General features: G+C 50.5%; 1 protein-coding gene across 2 annotated transcripts in view; it reads left to right on the top strand.

Moving 5' to 3' along the window:
- Positions 1 to 12,500, top strand: part of LOC133109880 (calmodulin-binding transcription activator 1-like) — a 420,257-nt gene that overhangs the window by 24,864 nt on the left and 382,893 nt on the right. The window lies entirely within an intron of this gene.

Raw genomic sequence — 12,500 nt, forward strand, 5'->3', positions numbered from 1 at the left:
TTACACAAAGTCTGTGAATTATTTATATCTTTATTTTAAATTGATTGTTGGAGAAGAGTATACTGTTTTGAAATACAGCAATGACAGCTATCGTTTAGTGTGAACATTTATATTCTTATCTTTGGGTGTTTTTATTAACAAAAATAGCACTGCATCTCTGCAAGGGTTCCTCACTAAGATGTTCCTGATTGTTTTGAACATCAGTTGATACTACCTTTACTGTGGAGTCAAAATACCAAGTACATTTCCCTCTCCCACTTTCTGCTGTATATTAGCGGTTGGAACATTTTATTACTAAAAGTCCTGCAGACAGTGCACTAGCCCAGCAGTGTAATGGAAATATTAGAACTTTATTTTGTTATAATGAGGTTTAAAGACGGGCTGTCATGCTGTTTTTGTGATTATTTATCTTCAAGAAAATAAATGCTGCTGTGTCTCTTCTAGTTGGCCAGGTGCGGTAGATTCTTCTTATATATTTATATATACCTAATATTTTTTTATACGACTGAACACACTGTTTTTCTCCTGTATACAAGGAACAACAAAAAGCACACAGATTTATGTATCCCCATAGAGCCTGAAGGCTTTTTAATATTCTATAGTGAATAAACAGTTTCAGAGGAGATAAACACAAAACCTTTTAGCCCCGTGTATTGGAAATCACAACTTAAAATTCTGTTTTTATTTGTATGTCAGGGTAGAGAAATATCAGGGAGGCATTCTGCAGCGGCTCCCCCTGACCTGTGGGGCAGCCATTTTAAATTGGTTCGTTTCTTCTCCGCCCTCCCGCTTTATCATTTAATGGAAAGGAGACGGTGTCTCCCTTGATTTTCCCCGTTCTGACGCTGGCGCTCCGACCGGTGTGTGGCACCGTGCGGCTCACGTGAGACCGGCGGAAGATTGGAACTAAACATTACTTAGCTGCCTAAAGCTGGAGGGAGTTTCGCTGATTGCCGTAGCAAAATTTCTCCAAGGAAATTCATAAGCTATCGGAAGACGGTATTGCATTTTTAATACGGCCGGTTCCCGGTGAATCTCGCCTGCTCTTTCTGTTTTTTCTTCCCCGGCGCATCGAGCTAACGAGCTGTTGTGGCTGCAGCGGGGGGGAGGGCCGCCCTCATATTTATAAATTGAAAGTTGTTAATAGTAACGAAATGCGCTTTAATGACGCGGCGCTCCGTGAAACCCGTTAAAGGGACGGGGGGGGGGAGGTAGGTGCGAAAGCATGAGAAGATCCCTTTAAGAGAGGGCCGTGGGGAAATGATGAAAGCCGGTCCCGGCCCCCGCCGTAACTCACCTGTCAGTCTTGCGTCAGCTCGCGCTCCGGCGCCAACCGCAGAGTGACAAATCACTGCAGCTTCTTTTTAAAGGTATATTTATGGATTATAGTTGAGAGCGCTTTCTGATCTCTCAATGTCGGTGTGTTTTCTTTATGTAGTGACAAGCTTTGTGCGGGGGAAAGCCGTGTGAGGGAGGGAATGACGGAGCGCGGATGGAGACGGGTTCTTTTGTTGGGGGGGGGGGGGGGGGGCGCAGAGGGGACTGGGGGGGGGGGCGCAGAGGGCACTGGGGGGGGGCGCAGAGGGGACTGGAGGTGCGTGCGTGCCCTTGGTGTCAGGGGCCCACAGCCTCCCAGTGCCCCCGCGGGTTCCTTCACAGGTTTATGAAGTTTCGTCAAGTTTCCGGCAAATTCTCCAGCGATTGTCTTCGCCTTTCTTGGCTGTGTGGCAGAGTGCAAGATCCACGTGAAACACTGAGTTTTCCCTTCATTACCTGAAAGTCTAATATCACAAAATCTAAAATCCAAAAAGCGCCCACGCAAAATTGCTTTAAGAAACTCGCCTCTTCCCAAACTCCTTCAACGCCTGTGGCTAGGCCAGTGGTTCCCATCCCTGTTCCTGGAGATCTACCGTCCTGTAGTATTTCACTCCAACCCTAACGAAGCACACCGCATTCAACAGCTAGTGGAGAGATCTCGTCGCGTTGCTTAATTAGTAGAATCAGGTGTGCCAGATTTGGATAGGAGTGAAAACCTACAGGACTGTAGATCTCCAGGAACAGGGCTGGTTCCCACTGGGCTAGGGATTGTCTTATGCTACTGCTGCCTTTGTGCTGAAACTGCTGTGTGTTGGTTATTGTTTTTTTGTCTTGTTCTAACACTGCTGTATCGATTTGATTCATTGTATTTAATGCTTTGTGGTGCTTTGGGTTTCAAGAAATGTCCATTATAAATCAAATCAATTATTTTATAATATATAGATGTTATAAAATCTTCAATATATTGTCTATTATTATTATTAACGATCAGCTAGCGCAATTCTATCTTGGCCTCTTGATGCTAGCATCCGTTTGTATGACCCCTTGTACAAAATAAATGACGTAATCAGTGCATTTTTTTGAATTAATTTGTCACTCCTCCGTATTGATTGCATTTGCAGTACATTTCCTGACAACAGCACTAGTTTGTCTTGCTGTAAAAAAAAAAGAATTGCATTTCCACTCAATAAAAAGCAGTTATTTCTGTACTTCTCTTAATAGTGCTGTAGCCGTTGTGACGCGGCTGACAGGTTGACCTTGAGCGAGTGAACGGCTGTTTGTGCTGTGAGAGGGAGAGAGACTGTGTGCATACACATATTCCACAGGTAGGAGCAGCCCTCCTGCAGGAGCAGCCCTCCTGCTCCGGAGCTGATGGAGTAAAGGGTGTTAGGCTGGTGTTAGGCTGGTGTTAGGCTGGTGTTAGGCTGGTGTTAGGCTGGTGTTAGGTTGGTGTTAGGCTGGTGTTAGGATGGTGTTAGGATGGTGTTAGGCTGGTGTTAGGTTGGTGTTAGTTGGTATTAGGCTGGTGTTAGGCTGGTGTTAGTTGGTGTTAGTTGGTGTTAGGCTGGTGTTAGTTTGTGTTAGGCTGGTGTTAGGCTGGTGTTAGTTGGTGTTAGTAGGTGTTAGGCTGGTGTTAGGTTGGTGTTAGGCTGGTGTTAGGATGGTGTTAGGCTGGTGTTAGGTTGGTGTTAGTTGGTATTAGGCTGGTGTTAGTTGGTGTTAGGCTGGTGTTAGGTTGGTGTTAGTTGGTGTTAGGCTGGTGTTAGGCTGGTGTTAGTTGGTGTTAGGCTGGTGTTAGGCTGGTGTTAGTTGGTGTTAGGCTGGTGTTAGGCTGGTGTTAGTTGGTGTTAGGCTGGTGTTAGGTTGGTGTTAGTTGGTGTTAGGCTGGTGTTAGGCTGGTGTTAGTTGGTGTTAGTTGGTGTTAGTTGGTGTTAGGTTGGTGTTAGTTGGTGTTAGTTGGTGTTAGTTGGTGTTAGGCTGGTGTTAGTTGGTGTTAGTTGGTGTTAGGCTGGTGTTAGTTGGTGTTAGTTGGTGTTAGTTGGTGTTAGGCTGGTGTTAGTTGGTGTTAGTTGGTGTTAGGCTGGTGTTAGTTGGTGTTAGTTGGTGTTAGGCTGGTGTTAGGCTGGTGTTAGTTGGTGTTAGTTGGTGTTAGGCTGACTGTGTCCTGCGTGTGGTGGCTGTGTCTCCGTCTCTGTGCGTTGGGGTTTCCGGGGCGACGCTGTGCGGGACGGCGGATGGGAGGATGAATATTGGGCGTCTTCAGATAAGCGGCGGTAGATGGCGGGACGGAAACGCGTGTGACTGGAACGCGTCGCCGCGGCGACGGCGGTACACAGCCGTGTGTGACTGGTGTCCTCAGACCGGCCCGCTTCCCCGCCCGGGGGGCTGCATTTGGGTTCGGCCGCACAATCCATGTAACGTCACGAGAGGTTTCAGTCTCACTGCTCTGATATAAACCACCCTCTTCTACTGTGTGTTTAAGAGAAACTAGACACATCAAACCATGGTCCCCAAAGGCCAAGACCTGCTGGTTTACCTCCTCCCTTTACCTGGGAGTCAGCTGTCAAGACAGTCCGGCCAAATCAGATGCACTAATTGTTCAGTTAATTACCTGGGAGGCAAGAAACCAGGACTGAATATGGATTCAAGGGACAGATTTGGTGATCCCTGCCTTCCGAGTAGTTACTGGAAAATTTTGATGAACACATCCGATGAAGGAAGGAGAGGGCAGGAGTGAGGGTGAGGAGGCAGGAGGAAGAGCGGCTCTGCGGCAGCCTGTCACTGATGTGTGTTCATCGAGCACCCCGCTTCTCCTTCGCCAAAAAAACCCAGATTAAAATGGAATCTGGGGCAGCAACGCTCGACGATTTATTGAGTATGTGCTGTCAGGGCCATTAATTTCTTCATACGCACAAAGAAAGGTGCATAAACCCCAAAATGAGAACACAAAGACAGCTGTAAAACAATACAGCACATCCACAGACAGACGTCTACAAACAGCCGTTTGACACGCTGGGGCTGGTAGGCACGCACTGGTTGGTATGTTGATATAATCTTGTGTGAGATGAGATCGATGGGGGCTTTTTTTTCCCCTTTTGAAGGGGACTGGCCCGGTAGGTTTTCTGAAACCATGTTGAGTTTCCCACCTTGCAGTTGACCCCTAGGTTAATTCCGGGCTTCAAATGGTTTTCTGTCTTTGTGTACGTAGTTGAAAGTCGGCTTTTGAACCTCAACCCCCAGGAAAAAAGTGTCAAAGCGCGCACGGAGTCAGCAGGTACGTTCTTAGATCATCGAGTCCAACACTTTCCAAGTTTTTATTTTGCCCAGAGATGCTCCCTGCATGCCTGTTAATGGAGTGGGTTTTAATTTTCTCTCCGTTGCCGGGGGCGCTGCCGTTGCCGTTCTGGGCCTTCTGTTACACTGACGCCAGAGCTGTGCTGACAGCTGGGGTCTGTTTTCTCCCGACGTTGTGTACGTCACCAGGACAACCTGCCGTGTGCTCGGTACCTAGCTGTACTGCGCACCTAGTCTCCCTGTTCCTGCCTATTCTCGCTATTTTCCACACCACCGATTGCACACTGCCCATGCCGCTGGGTAATACGTTTGTGTGCCCGCAGGCACCTGTTCTGGCCAGTAGTGGCCGCTATAGAGCGATGAGGCTAATGGGAAAGTCGGCTTAGGCCCATCACTCCCGATTGTTGCCTACCCAATGCGGACCCCCAGCCAATGGCGCGACCAGGACTCAAACACCCAATCACAAGGCTCGCACGCGGCTGAGAACCATCGTTTCTCCAGCCTGAGCCGCCTGGAGGCGCCACAGACTCCCTTCCCGTCCCTGCGGAAGGAGGTGCGTGACATTGCCGCCGGCACTTAAAGTCACCGCCAAAACCCGAGAAAAAGAGTGAAGGTGAGCTCGCTACAAAACCCTGACCTGCCGGCCGCAGCCTCCTCCTACACGTCCAACGAGCTGACCTCTATCTTCCCCACCGTCCCGTGGAGGTTACAGCCTCCTTCAGGAAGGGGCTGTAAGGGGCCGGAAGATGAAACGCAGCGCGCCCCCCCGCAGGAGGCCCCGGGGCTTCGCTCTCCGGCCGGGCGGGGTTAGGCTGGGGCGGGCGCTCATAACTCCGGAGCCCCCCTGTACGTGTGTTTTTAATAGAACAGTGTTTAAATACAGCCCTGCCTCCTGCGCTGGATCCATATTTATCGACCTGCTTGTTTTCTGCTCTTAAGTGTTGTTTACAGCCGCGCGGCACGGGGAGAGCAGCACCTGCTCTGAGCGCCGGGGCCGGAGCACGGAGCACGGGGAGGAGGGCCCTGGGCCTCCGGTCTGACTCCGCAGGCTCACTGCCCTTTTCTTTTCTTTTAGTGGAGGGGAGGGACTCTTTTTAGCACTCTTATAATGTAGGGCTCTTATAAGCCCCTTTCCTCTCCCGCGCAATTTGCATCTTTCATCTTATGCGTAATGATATTCTTTTATGTTCTGGTGTTCTCCAGCCTGACTGTGCTGCCTCTAGTCCGGCTGCAGTCTCCCGTGTCCGGACTCCTTGTCTCTGCCTTGCTGTCTTTTTCTTGTATAAAATGCTTAAAATGCTTAGAATGTTTATAATTTAGGGGAGGACTCTTATAAGCCCCTAATGGTCTCCTCTCCTGTGTGATGAGGTCCGTATGCCTGTTGTGGGCTGAGAGCTGGCCTCGTCTCAGGGAGCAGCCTTGTGCAGAACTCAGGGACGGTACAGTGTGTCCTCACCACCACACAGCCCAGACAGACAGGCAGACGGGATTTTCCCTCTCTGCTGTCTGCGGGAGGGGCTGGCTTTTCCGGGAACGGAGCGGAGCGATAATGGAACAGAGGACGGAAAATGCCCCGGCCCGCCACTCTAAGTGCTGCCCTGCAGCCGCGAGCATTACCTCAGCCCGGTCTCTCCCCTCAGCCCGGTCTCTCCCCACAGCCCGGTCTCTCCCCTCAGCCCGGTCTCTCCCCACAGCCCGGTCTCTCCCCACAGCCCGGTCTCTCCCCTCAGCCCGGTCTCTCCCCACAGCCCGGTCTTTCCCCTCAGCCCGGTCTCTCCCCTCAGCCCGGTCTCTCCCCTCAGCCCGGTCTCTCCCCACAGCCCGGTCTCTCCCCACAGCCTGGAGCAGGAGGGAGGTCTCTCTTTAAAGCATGGCATGGAGCAGGAGGGAGGTCTCTCCTTAAAGCATGGAGCAGTAGGATGGCCTCTCCCCACAGTGTGGCGCAAGAGGGTGGTCTCTCCTCACAATGTAGAGCAGGAGGCTGGTCTCTCTACAGCATGGAGCAGGAGGGAGGTCTCTCTCCACAGTTTAGAGCAGGAGGCTGGTCTCTCCTTAAAGGGTAGAGCAGGAAGCTGGTCTCTCCCCACAGCATGGAGCAGGAGGGTGGTCTCTCTCTCAGTGAGGAGTGAAGGGGGACATTAGCCTCTCGTCCTGATCCCACGCACAGCTCGGGAGCAAGAATCCACAAGTCAAGCAGCCATTAAGCTGAAAAATGCATCTTCTGAATGTAAATACAAACTTTAAAGCTGAAAAACACCAAATGGTGGAAATGTCTGGAATACTGATGAAGAAAAGTCAGGCAGACATGCCCCACCATTACCATCACGCCGTCGCTTCCCGAGTTCTGATTATTTCTTTATTTATTTCTTTATTTGTCTCCTCCCGCCCTCCTCCCCTGTTCCCTCGCTGGCTGTAGTGAGTGTCTGCAGTAGAACGGCAGCTCTCTGTGCTGTTGCGGCGTAAGGAGTGTGCGCTGATTGAAGTGGATACGAGAGCCGTCCTGTGGCCCCTCGGTCAGGTGCCTGTCCCTCCCCCTCCCCCCCTCCCCCCCAGCTCTTTGAGCTCATTGCGCCCCCAGACACCCCGCGCGTTTCGTTTCACTGCCTCCCTGAAGCGTGCGCTTTCCCAGGCCCAGCGCATCCAGCCCGGACCCATTCCCCACACGCCGCTGGTCCTGGTGTCCTGGCTAAATTCCCAAAGTGGCTCTTTCAATCTGCCACCTAATCACGCCCTGATCTAATTGGCTATATAATCGTTCTCTACCTCTCCACCGCGGCCGATGTGAGCATTCTGCCGCAAAATGGCTGCTGTTGCCGCACAGCGGCGGTGGCGCTTTGAATAGGAGAAAAGCGCTATATAAACGCAATTATTATCTTTCTTATTCTTATTCTTTTTATTATTCTTAACGTCTGCAGTTTTCTTAGCGCCAGGCCCGGCTTGATGCAGAACTCCAGGTCCGAGAGAGAAGGGCTTCTGGGAAAAGACCCGGGCTCCGGTGGTTACGGGGTTGGGGAGGGCGCTGCGAAGCTCCAACCTGTAATGTCTTTATTTGGAGATCCATCAGTGTAAATAGACTGCGTGCCCGATAAGTGCGGCCTTCAGAGACGCGCCGGGCGTAATCATTCGTCTAAATGCAATTTGGAGAGATCCTCTCGGATAAAAACGTGTTGCTAAAACGCCGCGGTTATCGCTTATTGAAAAAGCGTCGTTCCGCACCCGCCGAACCGAAGAGCCGTTCTCCGAGCCCTCCCGGATCCGAGGCTCAGACCGCTGTCTCCCGCGCACGCTTCCGCCCGGGTGTTCGGTCTGCGCGCCCGGGTGGAACGCACCCTATCACGGGCTGAATTAGTTCGGGGGCCGCGTGGCGTGTTTCCGTCTCCAGAGCCGAAAAGCCTGGGAATGTGTGGAGCTGACGGGCTCCGCTTTGCATCCAAACAGGACAGTTGTTTGTGTAGAAAATGCTGCAATCTTCACAGGGGTCACCTTGAACAGACACGAAGGAAAGACAAGGCTGCGGAGTTATGGCGAAAGTGATGTCACTTTCTGATGGATTTTTGAAAATGTATCAAGATGTTTGATTGAATATCTAATCTTAGCTAGCGTATTCTGGAAACAGCCTTAAAGCCTTAAAAAGTGTTAAACCTTTAATCTTGGAGTCTGGTCTTTGCTTGTGAATATCAATCATCTAGTGAGCCTTGTATGCTCTGTTTTGTACACTTTGAAGCTCAACTGAAGATGCTCAAGTCGAGTTATTTTTTCAAGTAATTATCAAATATTTTCTTTTCACCCATCAGCTAAAAATCAATTTCTGTATATTCGCAGATCCTAATACGAGAAATAAAACTGTCTATGAATGTAATTTCAGCGAGCTGAGAGAAAGAAGGCCCTTTATTTCTGTGTGAGGCGTCCGCACCGTTACATGTTTCCCGAGCCCCTGGGCGTTATGAATGCCAGATCGCTCCGGGGGGGGGGGGGGGGGGGGAATAACAGAAAATAAATAAAATGTTGCGGTTGCAGCCGGTGCGTGTTTGTCTCTGACCGTGCGCCCTGCCCCTCTGTCCCTGCCCCTCTGTCCCGGCCCCTCTGGCCCGGCCCGGGTTCTTACGGCTTCAGCGGCGGCGCTGCCAGCCCGGTATCGCCCTCGTGAGCCGCGCCAGGGCGCCGGGTGCCCGGCTTTAATCTTGCCTGGCACGGCTCGCGCTCCTCTGGGTCGGTCGTCTGGCTGCCCTGCGTCTCTTCATCAGATAATCAAAGCCAGCAGATGTTGCTGAGCTGTCTGCTCTGTGAGGACGGGGCAGAGTGGGGCAGAGTGCAGGCTGTGCAGTCCTCCTGACAGCCAGGGGGCGCTAAACCGGGAGAGGCGTCTCTTCATCAGATAATCAAAGCCAGCAGATGTTGCTGAGCTGTCTGCTCTGTGAGGACGGGGCTGAGTGGGGCAGAGTGCAGGCTGTGCAGTCCTCCTGAAAGCCAGGGGGCGCTAAACCGGGAGAGGCTTCTGTTCATCAGATAATCAAAGCCAGCAGATGTTGCTGAGCTGTCTGCTCTGTGAGGGCGGGGCAGAGTGGGGCAGAGTGCAGGCTGTGCAGTCCTCCTGAAAGCCAGGGGGCGCTAAACCGGGAGAGGCGTCTGTTCATCAGATAATCAAAGCCTGCAGATGTTGCTGAGCTGTGTGCTCAGTCATAGGAGTTTTTGGCAGTGTTTGATACCGCATACTCGCATACTAGTACTAGATCTCAGGCTCATTTTCATTGAAATGTAGTACATATATATGCTAATTATGTGATTTAGAACACAGCTAAGAGATAATGGAATGCGTTCTGAGGGCACAAATAGATGTGATTGGTTCTAACAGGCGCCCAAGTCAAAAACAGGAGGAGGTGGAGTCAGTATTCCACATGCTCAAGCATGCTCCCAGCAGATTTAGTGCGCTGGTTAGTGTGATAGTGTCTAATGTAGGGTTTGATTCTGCTTTGGCTCCCAGCAGATTTAGTGCGCTGGTTAGTGTGATAGTGTCTAATGTAGGGTTTGATTCTGCCTTGGCTCCCAGCAGATTTAGTGTGCTGGTTAGTGTGATAGTGTCTAATGTAGGGCTTGATTCTGCCTTGGCTCCCAGCAGATTTAGTGCGCTGGTTAGTGTGATAGTGTCTAATGTAGGGTTTGATTCTGCCTTGGCTCCCAGCAGATTTAGTGCGCTGGTTAGTGTGATAGTGTCTAATGTAGGGTTTGATTCTGCCTTGGCTCCCAGCAGATTTAGTGCGCTGGTTAGTGTGATAGTGTCTAATGTAGGGTTTGATTCTGCCTTGGCTCCCAGCAGATTTAGTGCGCTGGTTAGTGTGATAGTGTCTAATGTAGGGCTTGATTCTGCCTTGGCTCCCAGCAGATTTAGTGCGCTGGTTAGTGTGATAGTGTCTAATGTAGGGTTTGATTCTGCCTTGGCTCCCAGCAGATTTAGTGCCCTGGTTAGTGTGATAGTGTCTAATGTAGGGTTTGATTCTGCCTTGGCTCCCAGCAGATTTAGTGCGCTGGTTAGTGTGATAGTGTCTAATGTAGGGTTTGATTCTGCCTTGGCTCCCAGCAGATTTAGTGCGCTGGTTAGTGTGATAGTGTCTAATGTAGGGTTTGATTCTGCCTTGGCTCCCAGCAGATTTAGTGTGCTGGTTAGTGTGATAGTGTCTAATGTAGGGTTTGATTCTGCCTTGGCCCCCAGCAGATTTAGTGTGCTGGTTAGTGTGATAGTGTCTAATGTAGGGTTTGATTCTGCCTTGGCCCCCAGCAGATTTAGTGTGCTGGTTAGTGTGATAGTGTCTAATGTAGGGTTTGATTCTGCCTTGGCTCCCAGCAGATTTAGTGCGCTGGTTAGTGTGATAGTGTCTAATGTAGGGTTTGATTCTGCGTTGGCTCCCAGCAGATTTAGTGCGCTGGTTAGTGTGATAGTGTCTAATGTAGGGTTTGATTCTGCCTTGGCTCCCAGCAGATTTAGTGCGCTGGTTAGTGTGATAGTGTCTAATGTAGGAGACCAGGGTCCATTCCCTTTCCTTTTCTCTTTGTTTTGCTCCCTTTAAAAAAAAAAAAAAAAAATACAATAACGTACACATGATATTTCTCAAGTCTTTCCAGGGGGTTTGGGGAAAGGCAATCTTAATTTCTCTTGTTTTGTCATTTTTGTTCATTACTTTTAATGTCACTTCAGCGATGTTTCTTGTCTCACAAAAGTAAAAGATGGGTCGTTACCTGTGCGTATCGCAGGCCTTCATGGGAGATCAGTCTCACGCCCCGCTGCAAATGACCCGTCTCCTCCGCTTCTCGATTGGCCGCCTGAGAGAACCAATCCCATCTACTTCTGCCCTCAGAACACATCTCAGTAACTGAAACTCCTCCGTGTTTTGGGGCTGAGCGGGGGGCCGGTGTGCAGCCCCACTGCAGTCCTCCTGCACACCAGGGGGCGCTAATCCCACTCCGTAATCTCCATGCGGGAGCTCTGAAATCAGTGTGCGCTGCTGAGCGGTAATGAAATGCACATTGAGTGTGCGGCTGGAGCTTTTCAGCAGAAACCCGAATGAACAAACTTAGTTTTTCTTCACCCCCTGGCCTTAAGGAAGGCAGAGCGCTGGTGTTTACGCTGGAGTGTGGCAGCAGGGCTGAGAACACAGTGTGAATCCAAATTTAACTTCTTACGTAAACGGCTTGTTTCTTTTCTATTTTTTTTACTTTGTTTCCAGGCTGCATTAAAAACAATCTCCTAGTTACAGAATATTCAGCATGCAACACTGTTTTGCGACTGTAATTCTACTGAAATGCAAGCCATGAGCTGGACTCGATTCCTCCGTTTAACCCACTGAGCACTGAATCGCCTGCATATACACTCACGGAGCTGTGGATCTGTGAGTGTGTGGATAACTGCCCTCTTACGGAGCTGTGGATCTGTGAGTGTGTGGATAACTGCCCTCTCACGGAGCTGTGGATCTGTGAGGGTGTGGATAACTGCCCTCTCACAGAGCTGTGAATCTGTGAGTGTGTAGATAACTGCCCTCTCACGGAGCTGTGAATCTGTGAGTGTGTGGATAACTGCCCTCTCACAGAGCTGTGGATCTGTGAGTGTGTGGATAACTGCCCTCTCACAGAGCTGTGGATCTGTGAGTGTGTGGATAACTGCCCTCTCACAGAGCTGTGGATCTGTGAGTGTGTGGATAACTGCCCTCTCTCAGAGCTGTGAATCTGTGAGTGTGGATAACTGCCCTCTCACAGAGCTGTGGATCTGTGAGTGTGTGGATAACTGCCCTCTCACAGAGCTGTGGATCTGTGAGTGTGGATAACTGCCCTCTCACAGAGCTGTGGATCTGTGAGTGTGGATAACTGCCCTCTCTCAGAGCTGTGAATCTGTGAGTGTGGATAACTGCCCTCTCACAGAGCTGTGGATCTGTGAGTGTGTGGATAACTGCCCTCTCACAGAGCTGTGGATCTGTGAGTGTGTGGATAACTGCCCTCTTACGGAGCTGTGAATCTGTGAGTGTGTGGATAACTGCCCTCTCACAGAGCTGTGGATCTGTGAGTGTGTGGATAACTGGACACTGAACAGCCCGGGGGGAGGGGTGTTGTATTTCCCATCACAGTGTGGCTCTTGTGCGTGACCAGGCATCAGAGACACGTCATCGCCCTGTCACCACTCCCTCACTGGCTCGTCAGCAAAAAGTCAAGTCGACGCTATGCAGAGTAACAGAAGGGCAAGACAATGCCCAACCAGGCCTGAAAAAGAACAGCCAGCTGACTGCACGGATGGTGGTCTGAGACCCCCTGAAGTGGCTGGACTGGCTTATTTATGTGTTCAAGGCAATATTTCAAAACTGAATTAAAAAATACTGGGACGCAGATTTGTGGCAGAAATGAAAGAC

The sequence above is a fragment of the Conger conger genome, chromosome 14 (genome assembly GCF_963514075.1).
Source record: "Conger conger chromosome 14, fConCon1.1, whole genome shotgun sequence".
In the NCBI taxonomy this organism is placed as follows: Eukaryota; Metazoa; Chordata; class Actinopteri; order Anguilliformes; family Congridae; genus Conger; species Conger conger.